This window comes from Pongo pygmaeus, chromosome 2 (assembly GCF_028885625.2).
Source record: "Pongo pygmaeus isolate AG05252 chromosome 2, NHGRI_mPonPyg2-v2.0_pri, whole genome shotgun sequence".
Classification (NCBI taxonomy): domain Eukaryota; kingdom Metazoa; phylum Chordata; class Mammalia; order Primates; family Hominidae; genus Pongo; species Pongo pygmaeus.
This window is the reverse complement of record NC_085930.1, coordinates 35860576-35886363: the sequence shown is the minus strand read 5'-3', so window position 1 is coordinate 35886363 and position 25788 is coordinate 35860576.

The window sequence follows — 25788 nt, the reverse complement described above, 5'->3', positions numbered from 1 at the left end:
CCATAGCCTATTCATGGGAGACAGGTGTTAAATTATAGAATAGTGTATTGTTCATATGGTATTTATGTCTTTCAAGTTTGTTTGACATTCCAGAAACAATGTGACTTGAGCTCATGAATAAAATTAGAATCATTTTCTTTCTTCCTTAAAAACAAGATACTGTTTTTTTCCTCATTCTCACTTCTGTTGGAAAAATAAGTAGAGGTAAATTAATCTATGTATCTTACTAACACAATACGAATTATGCTTAAGGGAACTAATTAAGTAGGTAAAGCACATTTTACATGTGGACTTTCAGATTATTTTTTCCCCGATCCCTGTGGTTTCAAGTTGCAGGAATTTGTTCAGTGACTTTGAGAATGGAGTAACCATATTGCTTACAGGAAGCAGAGAATGATAAATAAAGACACTGGGGATTTGGGAAGAGCAAAAATAAATAAAATGTACCTCCTTCCAGAACATCTTAGATACTCTAATGTGATAATTCATAATACAGCTCATTTGACAGGATGGGGAGTAATGTGTGGGTTTGATCTACTAAATAGCTCAGAAAAGACCATGGTTTCTTATACTAAATAAATAAAAGATATACTTGTACACACATAAACTGGGGGAAAAAACTGCTCATATTTAGTAAATCACTTTTTTCTCTCTATTACAACATATTTCTTTTTTTTCTTTTAATCTAGTTTTCATTATAAATTAGATGAGTTATGCCAGAACTGTGGGTTGAAGGAATTTTAATTAGTTGGTTCCTAGCAGCAAAATATATTGTTCAGGAAGTTAATTTAGAGCTGTAGTGTGTTTTGAAGATGAGGGATGTGTGTGGGGGGGGGGCATGTATTGCATAAAAATGAGGATACATTATGAAAATTGCATTGTTAGGCGACTTCATCATTGTGTGAACATCATAGAGTGTACTTATACAAATCTAGGTGATATAGCCTGCTGCACACCTAGGCTATGTCGAATAGGCTACAAACCTGTACAGCATGTTACATTACTGAATACTGTAGGCAATTGAAACACAGTGATACTTAGGATACACTAAATTTATTTTTAAAAATATTTTTTCTTCAATAATAAATTAACCTCAACTTACTATAATATTTTATTTATAAACTTTTTAGTTTTATAACATTTTTACTCTTTTGTAGTAACACATAACTTAAAACACAAACACATTGCACATCCATACAAAGATATTTTCTTTCGTTATGTCTTTTTTATATGAGTATTTTTCTATTTTTTATTTTATGTTTACTTTTTAAGCCTTTTTGTTAAAATTAAGACAATTATGAATACCACTACCCTCCACCTGCACAATCTTGTCCCACTGGAAGATCGTCAGGGGCAACACATGCATGGGGCTGTCATCTCCTGTGAGGAACGTGCCTTCTTCTGGAAAATACCTTCTGAAGGACCTGCTTATGGTTGTTGCAGTTTACTTCTTTAAAAGGAATACATTCTAAAGTAATGATGATAAATATAGTATAGCAAATACATAAGCCAATAACATAGTTGTTTCTTAGCATTATGAAGTATTATGTCCATGACAGGAAATGCAGTGGTCTGTTTATACCACCACTACCACGACGTGTGAGTAAAGTGTTGCACTATGACGTTATGACAGCTAAGACATCACTAGGTAATAGAAATTTTTCAGCTCCATTATGATCATATATGTGGTCCATCATTGACCAAAATGTCAGTATGTGGCACACAGCTATATATATGTGTGTGTGTGTGTGTTTGTATATATACATATATATATATGAATATACATGTGAGTGTACCTATATACACACATACATACACACATATACATTATATTCACATATAAACTATATTTTACATCTGTATAATATTTGTACTCACATATAAAACTCAAATATATCCTTTAAAAAAATCTTTTCATCACCAATTAGTCATGGTGATTTGGGGCCACCCCTATATTATTACTAGTAGATGATATTAGCATATTACCTTCAAACTCAATGCCTAGTCTTCAAAAAAAAATTCAAACCATAGCAAATTAATCTGTGGGAGACTCTAAACTCTTTGACACTAGCAAGCTATCATTTAAGCATTTACTTCTTTCAAACAATCAAATACTAAGTCACCAAGTGATTAATTTACAAATATTTAAAAGTATTTTCAAGCATCTTCTAAGTACCTACCATTTTATTGAATAGGATTCGCAAAAAATAAAGAGAAAACACAGAGCTCTTCTAAAAGGAAATTGGAAACTGGGAGAGAAACTATACTCTTTGAATCAAATAGCAAAAATAGAAATAGCCTGTGTGTATAGCAATACAATGTATGTGTATAACTATGAAGTATATATGTATAATTTACACTATTCAATAGACAATTCATTGGCTTATACTAGTGGGAATTAAAATAAGTTATTACAAATAATTGAAGGAAAAAAAGTTACGCTTGAACTGGAGAAAAAGGAATAAAAAAGACAAATGGGTAAAGTGAAAGATTTGTTTTATTTTAGCATGAGAGTTCTACATTTACTTTATGCCAGAGATGAAATCAGTAGACTCCCAAAGCACTAATAACAAAAGTGAAAGTAGACAAATGGTGTTACCCCAAATTGAAAAGCTTCTGCACAGCCAGAAAACAGTCAATAGAATTAAGAGACAACCTAAAGAATGGTGGACAGTGTTAACAAACCATGCATCTAAGGGGTTAAATATAAAATATATAAGAAACTCAAACAACTCAATAGCAAGGAATCAAATAGCCTAATTTAAAATTGGGCCAATGGCCTGAATAGACATTTCTCAAGAGAAAACATACAAATGGCCAACATGTACATGAAAAAATTACTCAACATCACCAACCACGTGAGGAATGCAAATTGAAACCACAATGAGATTACCACCTCATCCTTATTAGAATGGCCATTACCAAAGGGATGAAGAGTAAGTGCTGGCCAGAATGTGGAAAAAAAATGAATTCTTGCACATTGTTGGTGGGAATGTATAAGAATACAGCCATTAGAGAAAATAGTATGGAAATTCCTCAACAATCCAAAAATAGAGCTACCATATGATCCAGCAATTCCACTACCAGTTATATTCAAAGAAAATGATACCAGTATGTCAAAGAGATATCTGCACTCCCATGTTTATTGTAACATTATTCACAATAGCCAAGGCATGTAATCAACCTAGGTGTCCATCAGCAGATGATGGATAAAGAAAATGTGGTATACACATACAGTAAAGTATTATTCAGCCTTAAAAACAAAGGAAATCTTGTTATGTATGACAACATGAATAAAGCTGAAGGGTATTATGCTAAGTGAAACAAGACAGGCACAGTGAGTTAAGTACTGCATGATCTCATTTATATGTGGAATCTAAAAAGGTTGAACTCATACAAATAGAAAGTAAAATGGTGTTCACCAGGGGCAGGGGGTGGGATCAAGTTGGCGAGATGTCGGTCAAAGAATATAAAATTTTAGTGAGGAAGAAGAGGGATAAGTTTTAAAATTTTCTTGTACAACATTGTTTCTATAGTTAATAATCATATGTTTTATTTTTTAAAATGCAGAGTAGATTTTGTGCTCTCACCACAAAAAAATGATATATCAGTTAATTCACATGTCAATTAGCTCAACTTAGCCATTCCACAATGTATACATATTTTAAAACATCATGTTATACATGATAAATACAAGCAATTTTTATTTGACAATTAAATAAATAAATACAATGTCGAAGGGTGATTTCCAGGATCTGAAGGGAGGGGTAAGAGGGCAGTTCTTACTTGTTATATTGCTTCAGCCATGCAAGATAACAAATTTATAGAAATCTGCTGTACAACAATTTGCCTATAGTTAATAATATTTTACTACATTCACACAATTTGTTAAGAAGGTGGATTTCACATTATAATTTCTTTATGATAATAAAAAAATGATAACATGTGAGGGAAAAAGGAACTCAGTGAAGAATAAGAAACACTTGGCATCAGAAGCACAGGAGAGATGGTTTATGTTATAAAAAAATGGAAAAGAGCATCTTAATCACAGCTGGGAGAAAATGCAGTACACAGAGATTCTGAGCTATAGTTAAAATGTACATATTGAGACTCATTTTCACAGCATTACAAGCAGAGTTAACATGTAACCCCTGCACTAAATATACAAAGAAATCACACATAAATGAAATTGTTGCTAAGATTTCAAGTAGGATTACAAAAAAAATAAAATTAAATTCAAAGCTCTCAGAAATCAAAAGCACACTAGAAAATTGGGAAATAGAGTTATTGTGGTTTGGGTAGTATATGGATAAAGAAAGTCTGTTTGTCCCCAGATAGGCCTTAGACTAAATCTTTGCTTTTTAATACACATATAAAGACAGGAAGTTAAGCCTTTGTATCAGGACAAAATAAAATTCAGAAAAATATATGGACTCCATCCCTTCAAGGGATGCATATTCAGGGAAATAGAGGGGGTACATCTACTGCCTCTTGAAAAGAACAAGAATAAGGCCGCTGTGTGTGTGTGTCTGTGTGTGTGTGTGTGTGTGTGTGTGTGTGCGTGTGTTTGGGTTTGGGTTTTTTTGAATGTCGTTTCTTGTTTTTGTTTTGTGAGCTGAGTTGGGAAAAAAGGGCTTCTTACAATACAATACATACGCGCGCACACGCACACACACACACACACACACCCCAAGCATGAATTATAGAAATCTGCTTTAATATCATACATATGTTGTGGGAAACAGAATCCATTCAGTTAATATTTTTTTGAAATAGTCCCACCCTAATTATAACATTTCTGCCACAAATTAGGAGGCATAAATTTCCATAGGCAAAAATTATCTTTGTAAAAATATTCTCTCGTTCCAAATAAGCTCACTATAAATAATATAAAAAGCATAATGATGCAGCAAAACAACACACTAGAGGACCACAAACCCTAAGGAATTAAAACAATCGGACAATGTGAAAAATATTATAATTATTCTAAAATAAAGACGTTAACAAGGGAAGAAAAAATACATCAAGATGCTACAAAAGGTGTAAATAGGAAGTGAGAAAGCTATATAATGCCAAAAATAAAATATATACTCATCAATACTAAGAAATCTACTAAGAGGTTGTCAGACTAGACTCAGCCAAAAAAAATTCATTAGCTATAAGGTACATATTAGAAAAGCAAGCAAAATGAAGCTTCAAATAATTGAATCAACATCTAAATATTGGATTATTTAATTACAAAATGTCAAAGACAGAAATTTTTTTCATCATGAGAAAAAACTTAACTACAAATTAAAACAGTTAGGTAGGTTACAGAGCATTTCAACAGGAGCTACAGGAGATTTTTTCAAATTGGAAGAAAAAATAATTGTCAACATAAAATTATACTCACCTAAAATAACACTCAGGATGTAGGGTAAAATCAAAGTACTTTAAACAAAAAATGAAGACTTAAAACTAAAATCACTTGCTGTAGAAAACTACTATAACATGGCATAGAAAAGAAAATTGGATCAGAATTCAATAGGTAAGGAACAAAATTGCTTAGTAATTTGGTAGACATTAGGTTGTATTTTCTGAAAACGTTAATTGTAAGTATAATAAGGATTCTATCTGGAGAAGTTTCGAAAGAAGATATAATTAAAATAGAAAATACGATACAAAAATTGAAATGGAAGTCAAAATTAAGTTATTTTATGGCTATTGTGTTGTTCAGAGGGTAAGTAAATATATTTATTACATTTGTATATTAACTCTGTTACATAGGTTAAAAATTTATATATTTAAATGAACCATTAAAAATAGAATACATGTATCATAGTAAACAGGTAGGGAAAAAAGAAATAGAGAAAAATTCATTCAATATAATAAAAAACAAAATAGGAGAAAAAATTTAAAAACACCCAAAGCAGGAAAGATAAAATAAAATGTAATATTATAATATATTTTTTAAATATCAGCAGTTACTATAAATACCTTAAGTTGTTTAAGTTGTAGAAATTATCAGATAGAAATTTCTAAAATTAAACTACATGCTTTTTAACGAAGGCACCCCTAAAACATAACATTCCATGTTTTTCTATCACTTTTCTTTCAGAAGTCCTGTGTCGTTATGTTTTAGGGGTGCCATTGGAAATCATCATTCTCAATAAACTATCGCAAGGACAAAAAACCAAACACTGCACGTTCTCACTCATAGATGGGAATTGAACAATGAGAACACAAGGACACAGGAAGGGGAACATCACACTCGGGAATGTTGTGGGGTGGGGGGAGGGGGGAGGGATAGCATTAGGAGATATACCTAATGCTAAATGGTGAGTTAATGGGTGCAGCGCACCAGCATGGCACATGTATACATATGTAACTAACCTGCACATTGTGCACATGTACCCTAAAACTTAAAATATAATAATAATAATAATAAAAAGAAAAACATTCCTTGCAACTGCTGAGGGAGGAAACTGATGCCCAAGTGCTGCTATAAAGGACAGCTTGGAAATTTGAGGAATTGTTTGTAGAAATCGTCAGAAATGTGGAGAATTAAAATCAAAATATCAGAGGAAAGGCAAAAGAGCTAAGTACAAGAGAGGTATCCCTTGTTAAATGAGATCTGAAAATTCTATCACACCACATTATCAGAGATTTCCCAGTGTGGTATTAAGGCTCCAAAACTGATGCAAGGGGTTTTCCAAAGTTAACTTGATAGTAGCTGAGCCCACACTACTAAAGATTACTAAATACAAAATCTGCTCCAAAACTCTATTATTTGCTTGCTAAGGAAACATATTTTTGAGAACTATGATGTCAAAGCAGAATATTCCTTGGAATACCACTATTTCCACAAGCGGGAGAAGCAGTGTATTAGAACTGCCTTATCTTAGCTAATGGACAGTATCAAAGAGGTCTGTGTTTGCTTTCTAGAAAAATATATATTCAGTGATGCCAAGGGAAAAAGAAGGTGTTATTTCAAATCCTACTTACTCTTTTTAATTTTAAGAATAAAATGTAGGTAAAAGCACTGAGCCTTTTGGGTTTATTAATTTTTATGCAGTTTATTTTGCCTGATCTGGATCTCTTATACTTACAGGTTTTGTTCTTGAATTTATGCCTTCATGCCTCTAGGTTTTAAATTTAGTATGCTGTGCCATTGATCTGAATTGCTTAATTAAAAATAACTGACCACTTTAAAAAGTCTATTTTCCCAAAGATCTAGTTTTTATGTTCAAATTCATTACCTACAACTTTTTTTAGCTTCAATATTTGTTGAAATTTATTTTTTGTTTCTAATCTAAAGTCATATAATATGAAACAAAAAACACTTATTATCTTTTAACCTGTATTAACACTTCTGTGCTACTCATTACTATAACCATACATATGTAACATTGCTGTTACGAAGTTTAAGACATTGGCTGGGTGCAGTGGTTCACACCTGTAGTCCTAGCACTTTGTGAGGCCGAGGCGGGCAGATAGTTTGAGCCCAGGAGTTGGAGACCAGCCTTGGCAACATGGCAAAACCCTGTCTCTACAAAAATTAGACTGGCAAGGTGGCTATGCCCGTAGTCCCACCTACTCAGGAGGCTGAGGTGGGAGACTGGCTTGAGCCTGGGAAGCAGAGGTTGCAGTGAGCTGAGATCACGCCACTGCCACTTCACCCCAGCCTCAGTGACAGCGGACGACCTCGTCTCTCTAAAAAAAAAAAAAAAAAAACCGACATTGTTTATAACATGAGTATATGTTTATACTTCTATAAATGTAACATTTATTTTCAGAAGTATTATTTTACCTGGAATTGTATTCAACATAAATCTAAGTAGTCAAAATGATTAAAAACAGAGACATCAGAGTTCTGTTTGCAGTAAAGGAAAGGAAGCTCCTAGCAGCCCAAAATTCGTAGATAATGGATTAACTGAAATTTAGAAAATACAAAGTAAAGAAATAATGTTTTTAAAACTACTTAGAAGAAAAGGTAAGCAGATTTTTGAGGGAAGTCAAATCTTGTCAAAACCACAGAGAAGTTAAAATTTGAAGAAAGGGAGCAGCAGATCTATACTTTGTGCTTTTGCTGGAGAACAGTACTCAGTAGTGGCATGACATAGAATAGTTAATAACTTCAACAAAAAACTCACTATCTTCGTGGTCTAGGAAACTAGGGAAATAAACTTACTGCATGTGGGGCAGAGCTTACAGTTTGAGCCTACCCAAATAAATTGCCTGCTAAAACAAGCACAGCTTTATTCTTTGAAAGGATATAATACAATTTAGTTTCAAAAACACAACATTCAAAAATTTTAAGATAAAATTCCAATTTACTCAACATGTAAAGAATCAGAAAACTATGACTCATTCTCAATATTAGAGATAATTAACAGAGAAGAACCCTGAAATAATCTATATTTAGATGTCAATACATGAGGACTTTACAACCTTCAATGATGACAAAGAAAATGTACTCATATTGAATGAAAAGTTAGAGAATCTCACCAGAAAACTATACAATATTTTGTAAAATAAAAATTTTAACTGAAAAATAATATATAAAATTTGTAAAATTGGATGAGCTTAACAGTAGAATGGATATGATAGAGGAAAACAGCCAATAAACTTTAAGGTCAACAGGATCCCTTTAATATTTAATACAGAGAAATAAGATTGAAAAAAATACACAGTCTTAGAGCTCTGTGATGAAATATCAAAATGTCTAACATATAGTTATGGAGTCTCAGAATAGGTAAAGGACATAATAGATCAAGACAAATATTTAAGAAAAAGTGAATGAAAATTTCCCAAACTTAAGGAAAGCCATAAATGTGTAATACAGGAAGCTCAGTGAAATCCAGAGGATAAATATGAATAAACCACTCCTTGGTACTTCATAGTCAAACTGTTGACAAGAAAATATAAAGAAAAAATCTTTAAAGCAGGGGAAAATACTAAAAATAAAACTACGGAACAAAAGACAATGTAAAAATTTCTTAAACTTTTCAGAAAAAAAATTTTAAAAAAACTGTCAATGTGTAATTCTTATCCAGAAAAATATTCATCAAAAATCAATGGTGTCATAATTTCACTTACATAAAGTGTCTAAGGCAATTAAATCCATAGAAACAGAGTAGAATGGTTGTTGTCAGGGATCAGTGGGGAGACTGGAACAGACAGGGACTTGCTGTTCAATGCTTATAAAGTTTCAGGTATACAGAATTAGTAAGTTTTAGAGATATGTTATGCAACAGTGTGCTTATAATTAACAATGGCACATAATCATTTGTTAGGAGGTTAGATCTCATTGTAAATGTTCTTACCACAATAAAGAAATTTAAAGTGCACGTGCAGGGCTAGGGAAGAAGGGACCTTTGGGGGTGATGGTTATAGGATGGAAGGTTTCTTTTTGGGGTGATGAAAATATTGATTGTGAATGCACAACCTTGTGAATATGTAAAAAGCTGCTAAACTGTACACTTTAAAAGGGTAAATTGTGTGTTATGTAAATTATATCCCAATATAAATGTTTTCTGAAAACTGAATGGTGACATTAAACCTATCCATGTTCAGATAAAACAAAACCAAGAAAATATGTCACCAGCATATACACATAAATTACAACCTTCATGGACTGAAAAATAATAGGAAAGAATCAATATCAAAGTAAATATAGAAAGATTGTTTATGTTCTCTTAACTTATTTAAACATGTATATTTAATGCAAAATATATTATACACTGATGTCATACAGATGAAGGAACATAGTAGATGGAATAGATGGATATAAATGGTGCAAGACTTCCAGTTATTTTCAAGAATAGAATATTAACTGTAACTACTAAGTGTAATTTCAGGATGTATACATAGTTTCTAGAGCCACCAGTAAAAGAGGACATAAACAGGTGATACAGACAGGAGACAGGGAAATACTGGGTAGAAGAACAGATATTCAGTTTTCACTGCCAAAAGTTGCCTTTTGGCCCACCAGACCCCTATATCCTGTACTCATATAAAACCCAAGCCCCAGGCTGCAAAGGAAGACAAACAGAAGAGCAGAAGAGCAGCAGAAGAGCACAGCAGAGAAGGAGAAAAGAGAAGGAGCATCTGAACATTGAAAGGAGTTCTGCTGGGGATGGTTGGAGAGGAGATTGGCTGCTGGATGGCCAGACTCCAAGGGGAAGATCATCTTCCCACTCTATTCCCTTTCCAGTTCCCCATCCATCCTACTGAGAGGCACCTCCACCACTCAATAAAACGCCTACATTCACCACCTGTGATGGTTAATACTGTCAACTTGATTGGATTAAAGGCTGCAAAGTATTGTTCCTGGGTGTCCCTGTGAGGGTGCTGCCAAAGGGTGGGAAAGGCAGGCCCACCTTAATCTCATGGGCACAATCAAATCAGCTGCCAGCAAATATAAAGTGGGCAGAAACATGTGAAAAGGTGAAACTAGCCTAGCCCCCCAGCCTACATCTTTCTCTTGTGCTGGATGCTTGCTGCCCTCAAATATCAGATTCCAAGTTCTTCAGTTTTGAGACTCAGACTCAGTTTCCTTGCTCCTCAAGCTTGCAGACAGCCTATTGGGGGTCCTTGTTATCTTGTAAGTTCATAGTTAATAAACTCCTTTATATATCTATCCTATTAGCTCTGTCTCTTTATGGAACCCTGACTAATACAGATTTCAGTATCAGGAGTGGTTCTAGAGGAACAGAATATTAAGGATAGAGTTAATTCATTGGTTTTGGAGTTTCTGGAGTTGGTTGCTTAATATGATTAGGCCTAAAAATGCTAAGAAGTCTACTTCCAATAGTATGGAGAACACTGATAGTCCTTGGCCTCAACTGTTTAGAGTTACACAAAATAAATGCGTTTGCCACTCTTGATTCACCGCTCGTGAGAGGCAAGGAGTTTCATGACACTATACTTAATACCTTTGACCATAGGTGGAGAAACAAGAAACATAATGAAACTGGTTGGTTGCTCCTAAGTACAGTGAACAAAGTGATGAAAGAAAATGGTGAACTCAGGGATTCTGTCTCTTGGCTTCAGAAGAAGATACTGAGCCTCAAATCTGCTAAGATTGCCCTGAGTGAGAGTTTTACCTCCTGTAGAGAAACAGCTGAAATTGTGGAAAAACAGACACAAGCTTTTATCATTCGAGTGGCTGACCTGCAATGAATGGTGCATGCACAGCCTTGCCAGGTGTCTACTGTTAAAGTGAGGGCATTGATTTGAAAAGAATGGGACCCTGCAACTTGGAATGGGGACGTGTAGGAGGACGCTGGTGAAGCTGGGGACATGGAGTTTGTAAACTCTGATGAACCCTTTTTGCCAGAAGAAACAGCTTTCCCATCCGCAGTAGTGGCAACATCCCCTCCCTGACCCGTGTTGCCACCAGCCTTTTCATCTTTGTCTGAGTAGATAAACCCTATGCTGCCTGAGGCAAAATGATGGCCTCCCCTGAGGCAGTTGCCAGGCAAAATAATGTTGATTCTCCTCAGGAGCCACCCCCAACACCCTTGTTTGCTTCTAGACCTATAACTACACTAAAGTCCCAGTAGGCCCCTAGAAGTGAGGTTGAGTGCCACCCATGAAGAGGTGCATTACATTTAAAAAGAATTGCTTGAGTTCTCTAATTTATACAAAGAGAATTTTGGAGGACAGATGTGGGAATGGATATTAAGGGTATGAGATAATGGTAGAATACAGAGTTAGATCAGGCAGAATTTATTGATCTGGGCACACTAAGTAGGAATTCTGCATTTAATGTTGGAACTCAGGGAGTTGAAAAAAAAAGGTTCTAATAGTTTATTTGCTTGGTTAGCTGAAATATGGATTAAAAGATGGCCCAATATGAGCGAGCAGGAAATGCCTGATCTCCCTTTGCTTAATGTAGAGGAAGGGATCCAAAGGCTTAGGGAGACTGGGATGGTGGAGTGGGTTTGTCACTTTAGATCTACTCATCCCAGCTGGCAGGGTCCAGAAGATATACCATTGACCAATGCCTTGTCAAATAGATTTGTGAGGGCAGAGCCTGCATCTTTGAAGAACCCTGTGATTGCTCTTCTCTGTGTGTCAGATCTAACAGTAGGAACCAGAGTCACTCAACTACAAAATTTAAATACAGTGGGAATAATTGGATCCTGAGGTGTCAGGGGCCAAGTGTCAGCACTCAACTGTCAAGGTGGGCATAGCTACCGTAATGGACAGCAGAGGCAAAGGAACAATCAGAATAATCTGACTCATGTAATGCTCTGACAATGGCTAATTAATAATGGTGCTCCTAGAAGTATAATTGATAGGAAGCTACTGCTTTCCTAAATAATTTATGTAAGGAGAACATTTCTAGGTCAAATCGACCAAAGACTAATTTGAATTATAAAAAGAGACTCACAGCCCCTCAATCAATTTCCAGACTCAAGCCAGTTTACAGAACCAAAATTACTTGAATGAAGGGGAGCCCAGGAGCTCTTGAGGAATGACCCCACTACATTACCAACAATCTATCCAGTGAATCTTTCTCCCATCCTTCACCAAGGAGACCTCCAGCCTTTTACCAGGATAACTGTGCATTGGGGAAAGAGAAACGATCAGAGATTTCAGGGACTGCTGGACATTGGCTCTGAGCTGATGTTGATTTTAGGGGACTCAAAACATTATTGTGGTCCTCCAGTTAAAGTAGGGGCTTATAGAGGTCAAGTAATTTATTAAGTTTTAGCTCAGGTCTGACTTATAGTGGGTCCAGTGGGTCCTGGACTCATACTGTGGTCATTTCCCCAGTGTGAGAATGCATAATTGGCATAGACAAACTTAGCAGCTGTCAGAACAACCACATTGGCTACCTGACTGGTCAGGTGAGGGCTATTACTGTGGGAAAGGCCATTAGAACTGTCTCTACCTAGAAAAATCATAAATCAAAAACAATAATGACAGCAACAACAACAACAACATTTCATCCTTGGAGGGACTGCGGATATTAGTACCACCATCTAGGACTTGAAAGATGGAGGCATAGTGATTCTCACCACATCCATGTTCAACTCTCCCATTTGGCCTATGCAGAAGACAGATAGATCTTGGAGAATGACAGTGGATTATTGTTAGCATAACCATGTGATGACTACAATTGCACCTGCTATACTAGATGTGGTTTCATTCCTTGAGCAAATTAACACATCTCCTGGTACCTGGTATGTGGCCATTGACTTGACAAATGCCTTTTTTTCCATTCCTGTCTGTAAGGCCCACTAGAAGCAATTTGCCTTCAGCTGGCAAGGCCAGCAATATACCCTTACTTTTCTACTTCAGGAGTGTATGAGCTCTCCAGCTTTGTGTCATAATCTTATTTGGAGAGACCTTGATCACTTTTCGCTTCTGCAAGATATCACACTGGTCCATTACATTGATTACATTATGCTGATTGGATCCAGTGAACAAGAAGTAGAAAACACACTGGACTTATCAGTGAGACATTTGCATTCCAGAGGATGGGAAATAAATCCGACTAAAATTCAGGAAGCTTCTACCTCAGTAAAATTTCTAGGGGTCTAGTGGGGTGGGGCCAGTTGCAATATTCCCTCTAAGGTGAAGGACAAGTTGCTGCATTTGGGTCCTCCTATAACCAAGAAAGAGGCACTATGCTTAGTGGACCTATTTGGATTTTGGAGGCAACACATTCCTCATTTGGGTGTGTTACTCCAGCCTATTTATCGAATGACCTGAAAGACTGCCAGTTTTGAGTGGGGTCCAGAACAGGAGAAGGCTCTGCAACAGTTCCAGGTTGCTGTACCAGCTGTTCAGGCCATAGGACCCAGCAGATCCAATGGTGCTTGAGGTGTCAGTGGTAGATAGGGATGCTGTATGCAGCCTTTGGCAGGCCCCCATAGGTGAATCAAAGTGGAGGTCTCTAGGATTTTTGGAGCAAGGCCCTGCCATCTTCTGCAGATAACTACTCTCCTTTTGAGAAATGGCTCTTGGCCTGTTACTGGGCTTTGGTGGAACTGAACGTTTGACTATGGGTCATCAAGTCAACATGCAACCTGAACTGCCTATCATAAACCGGGTGCTTTCTGACCCATATAGCCATAAAGTCAGTCATGCACAGCAGCATTCTATCATCAAATGAAAGTGGTATATACATGATCAGGCCTGAGCAGGTCCTGAAGGCATAGAAGTTAAATGTGGAAGTGGCTCCAATGCCTATGATCTCCACTCCTGCAACCATGTCTTTTCTCCCCCAGCCTGCATAGATAACCTCATGGGGAGCTCCCAATGATCAGTTGACAGAGGAAGGGAAGACTAGGACCTGGTTAACAGATGGTTCTGCACGATTGGAGGCACCACCCAAAAGTGGACAGCTGCAGCACTACAGCCCCTTTCTAGGACATCCCTGAAGGACAGTGGTGAAGGGAAATCTTCCTAGTGGGCAGAACTTTGAGCAGTGCACCTGATTGTGCACTTTGCACGGAAGGAGAAATGGCCAGATGTGCAATTATATACTGATTAATGGGCTTTAGCCAATGGTTCGGCTGGATGGTCAGGGACTTGGAAAAGCATGTTTGGAAAAGTGGTAACAAAGAAATTTAGGGTAGAGGTACGTGGAGGGACCCCTCTGAGTAGTCAAAAACTATGAAGATATTTGTATCCCATATGACTGCTCTTTAATGGGTGACCTCAGCAAAGGAAGATTTTAATAATCCAGTGGCAAAAATACTACAGTGGATTTCAAAGTGCAGTACCTGAAGCTTGTAGTCATTTATAATCCTTGTAGCAGGAAGTTTGTGAGGTGCATCCATGTGACTGCTGTAAGAATCATGCCACCAGAGAATACTAAAAACACATATACACAAATAAAATAGAAAATCTAGAAGAAATGGATAAGTTCCCGGACACATACACCCTCCCAAGACTAAACCAGGAAGAAGTTGAATCCCTGAATAGATCAACAACAAGTTCTGATATTGAGGCAGCAATTAATAGCCTAGGAACCAAAAAAAGCCCCGAACCAGATAGATTCAGAGCCAAATTCAACCAGAGGTACAGAGAGGAGCTGGGGCCATTCCTTCTGAAACTATTCCAAACAGTTGAAAAGAACGGACTCCCCCCTATCTCATTTAATGAGGCCAGCATCATCCTGATAGCAAAACCTGACAGAGACACAACAAAAGAAGGAAACTACAGGCCAATATCCCTGATGAACATTGATGCAAAAATCCTCAATAAAATACTGGCGAACTGAATCCAAAAGCATATCAAAAATCTTATCCACCATGATGAAGCCGGCTTCATCCCTGGGATGCAAGGCTGGTTCAACATACGCAAAGCAATAAATGCAATCCATCACTTAAACAGAACCAAAGACAAAAACCACCTGATCATCTCAATAGATGCAGAACAGGCCTTTGATAAAATGCAGCATTCCTTTGTGTTAAAAACTCTCAATGAACTAGGTACTGATGGAACATATCTCAAAATAATAAGAGTTATTTATGAAAAACCCACAGCCAATATCATACTGAATGGGCAAATGCTGGAAGCATTTCCTTTGAAAACTGGCACAAAACAGGGATGCCCTCTCTCACCATTCCTATTCAACACAGTGTTGGAATTTCTGGCCAGGGCGATCAAGCAAGAGAAGGAATACAGGGTATTCAAATAGGAAGAGAGAAAGTCAAATTGTCTTTGTTTGCAGATGACATAATTTTATATTTAGAAGACCCCATCATCTCATCCCAAAAACTCCTTAAACTGATAAGCAACTTCAACAGAATCTCAGGATACAAAATCGATGTGCAAAAATCACAACCATTCCTATACACTAACAATAGACAAGCAGAGAGTCAAATCATGAATGAATTCCTATTTACAACTGCTACAAAGGGAATAAAATACCTAAGAATACAGCTAATAAGGGATGTGAAGGAGAACCACAAACCACTGCTCAAGGAAATAAGAGAGAACACAAACAAATGGATGAACACCTTATCCTCATTGATAGGAAGAATCAGTATCATGAAAATGGCCATAGTACCCAAAATAATTTATAGACTCAATGCTATTCCCATTAAAATGTTATTGACATTTTCATAGAATTAGAAGAAGCAACTATTTTAAATTTCACATGGAATCAAAGAAGATGCTGTAGAGCCAAGACGATTCTAAGCAAAAAGAACAAAGCTGGAGGCATCATGCTACCTGACTTCAAACTGTACTACATGGCTACAGTAACTGAAACTGCATGGTACTGATACCTAAACAGATATATATGCCAATGGAACAGAAGAACAGAGACCTCAGAAATAACACCACACATCTACAACCATCTGATTTTCGACAAACTGAACAAAACAAGCAATGGGGAAAGGATTCCCTATTTAATAAATTGTGCTGGGCAAACTGGCTAGCAATATGCAGAAAACTGAAACTGGATCCCTTCCTTACACCTGATACAAAAATTAGCTCAAGATATATTAAACACTTAAATGTAAAACCTAAAACGTTGAAAACCGTGAAAGAAAACCTAGGCAATGCCATTCAGGATATAGGCACGGGCAAAGACTTCATGACAAAAATCCCAAAAGCAATTGCAACAAAAGCCAAAACTGACAAAAGGGATCTAGTTAAACTAAAGAGCTTCTGCACAGCAATAAAAACTATCATCAGAGTGAAGAGGCAACCTACAGAATGGGATAAAATGTTTGCAATCTACCCATCTGACAAAGGTGTAATATCCGGAATCTACAAGGAACTTAAACAAATTTACAAGAAAAAAACAATCCCATCAAAAGTGGGCAAAGAATATGAACAGACACTTCTCAAAAGAAGACATTTATGCGACCAACAGACATGTGGAAAAAAGCTCAACATCCCTGATCATTAGAGAAATGCAAATCAAAACAACAAGGAAATATCATCTCACACCAGTCAGAATGGCAATTATTAAAAATGTCAGGAAACAGTAGATGTTGGCAAGGCTTTGGAGAAATAGGAATGCTTTTACACTGTGGTAGGAATGTAAATTAGTTCAGTCATTGTGGAAGACAGTGTGGGGATTCCTCAAGGATCTAGAACCACAAACACCAGTTGACCCAGTCATCCCATTACGGTTATATACCCAAATGAATATAAATCATTCTGCTATAAAGACACGTACATAAATGTGTTTACTGCAACACTATTTACAATAGCAAAGACATGGAACCAACCCAAATGCCCATCGATGATAGACTGGATAAAGAAAATGTGCTATATATACACCATGGAATACTATACAGCCATAAAAAGGAATCAGATTATGTCCCTTGCAGGGACAAGGATGAAGCTGGAAGTCATCATCCTCAACAAACTAACACAGGAATAGAAAAAACGAACACCACATGTTCTCACTCATAAGTAGGAGTTGAGCAATGAGAACACATGAACACCGGGAGGGAAACAAAACACAACAGGGCCTGTCAGGGGATGGGGGGCAAATGGAGTGACAGCATTAGGACAAACACCTAATGCATGCGGGGTTTACAATCTAAATGATGGGTTGATAGGTACAGCAAACCACCATGGCACGTGTATACATATGTAACAAATCTGCACGTTCTGCCCATGTATTCTAGAACTTAAAGTAAAATCTTTTTAAAAATCATGCATTATGAGCAGAATAGAGTTAAGGACTGGAACTCAAAATTGGTTTAAAATATGCAAAGCAACTAATGTGACTCATGTTGTTAACAAAATAAAGTAGATTTAACCTTTAGAAAGTAATCATTGCAAATAAAGATATTAATGGAAACAGATACAGCATTTAAAAAAATTAACACCCATTTATAATAAAAATTCTCAGCAAACTAATAATAAAAGCAACTTTTTCAATCAAATAAAAAGCATTTAACAAAAACCTAGAGGTAACACTGTATTTAACGGTGAAATACTGATGTTCTAATTGTTATATTTGAAAACAAGACAAGAATTTTTACTCAAATCATATGTATTTGATATTATACCGAAAGCCCCCCATCAAGCCCCAATATATAGGGCATGGAAAATATACAGGAAACATGAAGCTCAGAAAGGAAAAAGCAACTGCTTTTCTATTTACAAATAGCTTATTTATTTAATGTAGAAAATCCTTAGGAATCTACAGACAAGCAAGAACTAATAAATGAATCAAGAAGGTAATATAAAAAGGATAATTTTGAAAATCAATCGTATTTTTAATATATTAGCAACAACGTTAGCAAATTTTTGAAATCCTTTTTACAATAACCTAAAATACATATAGAGAAATAAATTTAACAACAGCCATGAAAGTTTCTAGACTACAAACTCTGAAGTGTTTACAGGAAATAACATCATTCTTAGCAAACTGTCGCAAGGACAAAAAACCAAACACCGCATGTTCTCACCCATAGGTGGGAATTGAACAATAAGAACACATGGACACAGGAAGGGGAACATCACACACCGGGGCCTGTTGTGTGTTGGGGGTTGGGGGAGGGATAGCATTAGGAGATACACTAAGTTTAAATGAGGAGTTAATGGGTGCAGCACACCAACATGGCACATGTATACATATGTAACTAACCTGCACGTTGTGCACATGTACCCTAAAACTTAAAGTATAATAATAAAAAAAAAAGAACTACATAGATGGAGTATATGCCATGTTCATGAGTTGAAAGTCTCTTAATTGTTAGATTTTCATTCTACCCAAACCTGTGTGTACATTCAAATTATCCCATTGAACATTCCTGCAATTTTAAAAGAAATTAACAAATTGTTTATGAAATATTTATTTAAATGCAAAGGATCTAGAAGATCCAAAGAGATTTTTTTAAATGAAATAGAAATTGGAAGATTTATTCCACCTGACTTTAAAACTTACAGCTACTACAGTAGCTATAAAACTATTGTAATCAAGAGAGTATGATATTACCAAAAAATAGCAATATAGATTAATAAAACACGAGAGAGCCCATAAAAATCATTTTATAGAAAAAAATCATTCTGTCAGCAACTTAATATCCATATTGTAACCAAGTGGCTTGGCTTTAAAATGTGTTTCAAAATTTTATTTCTTCTCTCTGATCTTAGCCTTGTAACACATTTTGACTCTGTTTCCCTTCCTTCCCATCAGGCACTCCCTTGCACTGTGCTCACTTATCTAATTATGCACCTGCTTGCAAATTCCAGGTGCTAATTTTGAAGTAAACCAGGCAGGACGACCCAGCTGTAGAATTCTCTGCATCTAGCAATTAACAAGGTGGTTAATCTACAACTTGGCCATTGTTGAGATGGCACCAGCCTACACTTCAGGTGGACAGAAATTCAAGTTAGCTATCAGAACAAGACACACAGCTCCTGCACCCTGCCCCACTCCCACATGCTTCCCATGCCAATCTTTCCTTCTAAAATCTATCGATTTCCTTAAAATTTTGAAATTGTTTTTGGAGGCATGAGCCTGGCCATTCCCAACTGCCAGCATTAGAGTAAAGTTGCTCTCCTTTCACTGCACCTCTTTTATCATATTAATATTTTGGCTTTCAAAGAGTGAGCAGCTGGACCTGAGTTTAGTTTCAATATGGAAAACAATTCTACATTGAAATTAAGTTTGAAATAAATTATAATCTTAAATATAAAAGATGAAAGTTAATCACAGCAAACCAAATATATAAAATTTGATGTCCAGCTGTTGGAAGTCCTTCTTTATTTTTAAACTCAAGCAAAAAAAAAAAAAAAAAAGAAAAGAAAACACTTATAATTGGTAACAAAGAGAATCACAGCAAATTTGAGTCAATACCCTACAGATGTACTCTGCTCTTTTTGGAATTAAATGAAAGATTAACAAATTTAAAATTAGAAAAAATACATACATACATAATTTTTTTAAATTTGAAATTAACTTGTAATTGCTAAAATACTTAGATGAAAACAAAAATTCTACATGTCAAAATTTGTAGGATATAGCTACTGCAGTGTTTGAAAGACATTTAAAATTTAGTCTTATATTAGAAATAAAAAAGAAAAAATATTAATCCCTTATATTTATAGTTTAAGAAATTAAAAAAAGAAAAATAGGCTACACCCCAAAAATGTAGAGTAAAAAAATATAATAACAATATAAGAAGAGGAGGCTTGGTGCAGTGGCACATACCTGTAATCCCAACATTTTGAGAGGCCAAGGTGGGCAGATCATTGAAGCCTGGGAGTTTGAGAGCAGCCTGGGCAAGGTGGAGGAACCCTGTCTCTACTAAAAATACAAAAATTATTTGGGTATAATGGTACAAACCTGTAGTCCCAGCTATTTGGGAGGCTGAGGTGGGAAGATCACTTGAACCTGGGAGACAGAGGTTGCAGTGAGCAGAGATCGCAACACTGTATTTCAGCCTGGGTGACAGAGACTGTGTCTCAAAATCTATATATATAAATATATATTTTCATGAAAATATATTCATGAATATATATATACATGAATATATATATATTTATTCATGAAAATGTATATATATATACATGAAGATAAGAAGAAGATACTCTATATGGTTTGGCTGTGTCCTCCACCCAAATCTCATCTTGAATTACAGCTCCCATAATTCCCACATGTTGTGGGAGGTACCAGGGGGAGGTAATTGAATCAGGGATTTTCCCCATAGTGCTCTTGTGGTAGTGATAATTCTCACAAGATCTGGTGGCTTAAAAGGGGAAACCCCTTTCACTTGGCTGTCTTCTCTCTTGTCTGCCACCATGTAAGACATGCCTTTCACATTCCGTCATGATTGTGAGGCCTCCCCAGCCATGTGGAATTGTGAGTCCATTAAAACTCTTTTTCTTTATGAATTACTCAGTCTCGGGTATGTGTTTATCAGCAATGTGAAATCAGACTAATGCAGTATATTTGTACTGGTAGATTGGGGCACTGCTGTAACCATACCCAAAAATGGGGAAGAGACTCTGGAACTGGGTAACAGGCAGAGGTTGGAACAGTTTGGAGGGCTTAGAAGAAGGCAGAAAAATGTGAGAAAGTTTGGAACTTCCTAGAGACTTGTTGAATGGCTTTGACCAAAATGCTCATAATTATATTGATGATGAAATCCAGACTGAGGTAGTCTCAGATGGATATGAAGAACTTTTTGGGAAATGGAGTAAAGGTGACTCTTGCTATGTTTTAGCAAAGAGACTGGTACCATTTTACCCTGCCCTAGAGAATTGTGGAACTTTTGAACTTAAGAAGATGATTTACAGTATCTGGTGGAAGAAATTTCTAAGCAGCAAAGCATTCAAGAGTTGACTTCAGTGCTTTTAAAAGCATTCAATTTTAAAACGAAAACAAAGCACAAAAGTTCAGAAACTTTGCCGCCTGATGATGAGACAGAAAAGAAAACCCCGTTTTCTAAGGAGAAATTTGGGCCAGCTGCAGAAGTTTTCATAAATAATGAGGCAAATGTTAATCATGAAAACAATGGGGAAAATGTCTCCAGGGCATGTCAGAGATCTTTGCAGCCACCCCTCCCACCACAAGCCAAGAGGGCTAGGAGGAAAAAATGATTTCATGGCCCAAGTCCAGGGCCCCTCTACTGCGTGCAGCCTAGGGACTTGGTGCTCTGTGTCCCTGCCACTCTAGCCACGGTTAAAAGGGGCCACAGTGCAACTCAGGCTGTTGCTTCAGAGGGTGCAGGCACAAGCCTTGGCAGCTTCTTAAGTCATGTGGAGTCTGTGGGTGCACAGAAGTCAAGAATTGAGGTTTGGGAACCTCCACCTAGATTTCAGAGGATGTATGGAAATGCCCCGATGTCCAGGCAAAAGTTTATTGCAGGGGAAGGCCCTCATAGAGAACCTCTGGTAGGGCAGTGCAGTAGAGAAATGTGGGGTTGAAGCCCACAGTTCCCACTGGGGCACTACCTAGTGGAGTTATAAGGGGGTGACAGTCCTCCAGATCCTAGAATGGTAGATCCATCAGCAACTTGTACCGTGTGCCCGGAAAAGCCACAGACGCTCAAAGCCAGCCCACGAAAACAGCCAGGAGGGATGCTGTACCCTGCAAAGCCACAGGATTGGAGCTGCCCATCACCATGGAAACCCACTTCTTGCACTGGCATGACCTGGATGTGAGACATGGAGTCAAAGGAGATCATCTTGGAGCTTTAAGATTTGACTGCCCCACTGCATTTGAGACTTCCATAGGGCCTTCAGAACTTTTACTTTGGCCCATTTCTCCCATTTGGAATAGGTATATTTATCTAATACCCCCATAGTATCTAGGAATTAACTAACTTGCTTTTGACTTTACAGGCTCACAGGCAGAAGGGATTTGCTTTGTCTGTGATGAGACTTTGGACTGTGGACTTTTGAGTTAATGCTGAAATGAGTTAACATTTGGGGGACTGTTGGGAAGGCATGATTGATTTTGAAATGTGAGGACATTAGATTTGGGAGGGCCCAGGGGCAGAATGATGTGGTTTGGCTGTGTCCCCACCCAAATTTCATTTTGAATTGTACCTCGGATAATTCTCACGTTGTGGGAGGGACCTGGTGTGAGGTATTGAATCATGGGGGTGGTTCCCCCATACTGTTCTCACGGTAGTGAATAAGTCTCACGAGATCTGATGGCTCTGTAAGTGGTAACCCCTTTCGCTTGGCTCTCTTCTCTCTTGTCTGCCACCATGCAAGACATGCCTTTTGCCTTCCACCATGATTGTGAGGCTTCTCCAGCCACATGTAACTGTGAGTTCATTAAACCTCTTATTCTTTATAAATTACCCTGTCTCAATTTTGTCTTCATCAGCAGCATGAGAATGCACCAATACAATATTCATGGGAATATTTGTAGAATAACTATTTTAGCAGCATTTTTAGTACTACAAAAAAAAAAAAACTTTGCCTATGGGAGGTAGAATGGATGAGTAAAATGAACCATATTCCTTCCAGGGAACATTTTTGAGCAATGAAAAGATCCAAGAACGATATGTGTATCAAGAGACATGAGTTTCACAGTTAAGGCTGAATTAAAACAAAAAAATTCAGGAAAGATGTATATGCAAAATTAACCATTTTATATAAAACTGAAAAACATGCAAAACTAGATAATATGTGATTTGAAGGTATACCATTATGTAATTCAGCAACTTACAAAAAGCAAGCTAGTTATGAAAACAAAAATTCAATTCATGGTTAACTCAGGTGGAAAAAGAAAGGAATTCAATATTTTACAAGATGGAGAGTACATACAACCCATACAATTATTTATCCCTTTAAATTATTCTTTAAACAGTGGGCATAATAGGTTTCATAAAACTCAATAAAACTATTTATTGTAAAGCTACTGGATTGTATTGGAATAGCATTATCTTTTCTCTACAAAATAGTTTTTATATCATTTCTAATTATGTAAAAATTACAAACTGATTGCAAAATAATTGTAGCTATGTGAAAGTATGAAAAGAAAGTAAATGCAAATGAAATCTCAACAACCAGAGAAAATAGCTATAAGGATTGTGGGGATCGTACTTCAATGTCTGTCTACATGCACATGTGCACGTTCCTTGTTACAATGAGATAATCCTTTCAATTATGCTTCGCCTGGTGGACACTTGTTGAGGGCCAGGCACTTGGAAATGTAGCTTCAGTTCCTGCACCTCTTTCATTTAACTTGTCCCTGAGAAAGTCTCTTAGTTTTAACATCTGTAATATTGAATAAATGATTATTTAATGCATATCTGTTTTGAAACACCCACAAGTCTTCTGTTTAAAGGAACAAAAAAGATCTACATATTGGCCTGAAGGTTTAAACATGGGTTCTCTGAAAACACAAGCAGCAGGAAATTCTAATACTAGGGACATTGCATGAAAAATGCCCTGCCCCTGGGAACATAAATTCAAATTCATGAACCATAAATAGGAGCTTATCTTCATTGCCCTATGGGAGGAAAACGAAGGAAAACTAATGGAAGGGTAATGAACAAAGCAGAACTTTAACAGTAGAAAAAAGATGCACTATATTTTCCTTTCCTCTACTCAATTAAGGTTGTATGTATGGAATGTGTGTGTATGTGCGTGTGTCTGAGTAAGAGTAGGATCATTCTACATTTTTTTTCTTAAAATGAAAACAAATATTTAAACACCTATAATAACAATAACCCCTTGGCAGGAGACAGCCAACGGTCCCCAGCGAAACCCTACCTTCAAGCCTAAAACAGGCTGAAGGGTGAAATGCTGGACTGCCGATCCCAGATGAAACCCGCGACCCAGAGGGAGAACTGCCTCTGTTTGCCTGCCCTTTCCTGACTGATTCTTTCTAAATAACGTCTCCATGCACACTGGAGAAACGGAGTGGAGCCACAGGAATTTGCACCTTCTGCAGTGGGGAGGAGCCTGGCTTCTTCAGCTGGTGCGTGGTATTGTGGTGTTCAATCTGAGACTGTTAGTAGGACCTCTTCTTTTACAGCTGAGAGTTTTCTTTTAGCAAATTCTGCTCTCCTCCCCTTTCAATGAGTGTGCATGCCCAGTCTTTCCTGATTGTGTGACAAGGAGCTGGTTTTAGCTGAACTAAGGAACAAAAACTACTGCATCAATAATAGTAATAATATTTGCATTTACACACTGCTTTATAGATTTTAAGTTATTTAAATTTTGCTTTCTCATTTAATCCACACATCAACCACCTGAGATGGCAGAGAATGTATTATTCATTCAAAGAATTAAAAATCTGGGGCAAAAAAAAGGTTTTTTTTTATGACTTATTCTAGGTCACAAAGCTGCTTTATGTTAAAACAAGAACTAACACCATTGCATCACGTTGGCTGATATGTATGTAGTTTACGGTTCGCACCTACTGAGAAACATAGAAATTTTCTTTAAATCAAATCTGCAGGGAAAGCAATATGTTATCTAATAAAATACATTTAAATGCAGGACCATTTTAAATTTTACTGATGTACTTAAAATTGAAGTTATAAGCTGAATTGAAAAGGTATTTCATTTTAAATATTTTGTAAACAGCACATATAAACATACGTGTATGCTTTGCAAACACAGCTTTTGAATGATGACAAGACCTTTAGAGATGTCAATCTAATTACATTTAAAGGAGAAATAAAATTTTAGAGAATGTAAGTTATCTAAGTTCAAGTCAATTTTCTAGGATATAGTTTAACCAACGTGTAATGCAATATAGATTATAAAATAAAATATGTGTATGTATAATGAGTTATAAAATATATTAATTGATGAGTTATATCATAAGAGGCTTGAGTTAAATTATATATATAATGACTATTTCATAGATAATTATTTTAATTGGTGAATTACCTAATTGTGGTACATTTTCTCTAGCTTCATTAAAATGTGATCAATGAATAAAAATTATATATATTTATGGTGTAAAACATGATGTTTTGATCTATGTATGCACTGCGAAATCATTACCACAGTCTAGCTAAATAACATATCCATCACCTCACATTTATTATTTTTTTGCGGTGAGAACATTTAAAATCTACCTTCCTGGCAATTTTCAAGGATACAATGTGTTATCATTAACTATAGTCACCATGATATGCAATAGATCTGCATAACTTTTTGTCTACTTGAAACTTTGTAGATTTTGACCAACATGTACCTATTACCCGCACCCACCACAACTAACATGCTATTCTCTCCTCTGAGTTTGATATTCTTAGATTCAGTATATAAGTGAAACCACGATGTATTGTCTTTCTATGCCTGACTTATTTCACTTAACCTAATGTCCTCCAGCTTTATCCATGTTGTTACAAATGGCAAGATTTTTGTCTTTTTTAAGGCTGAATAATATTC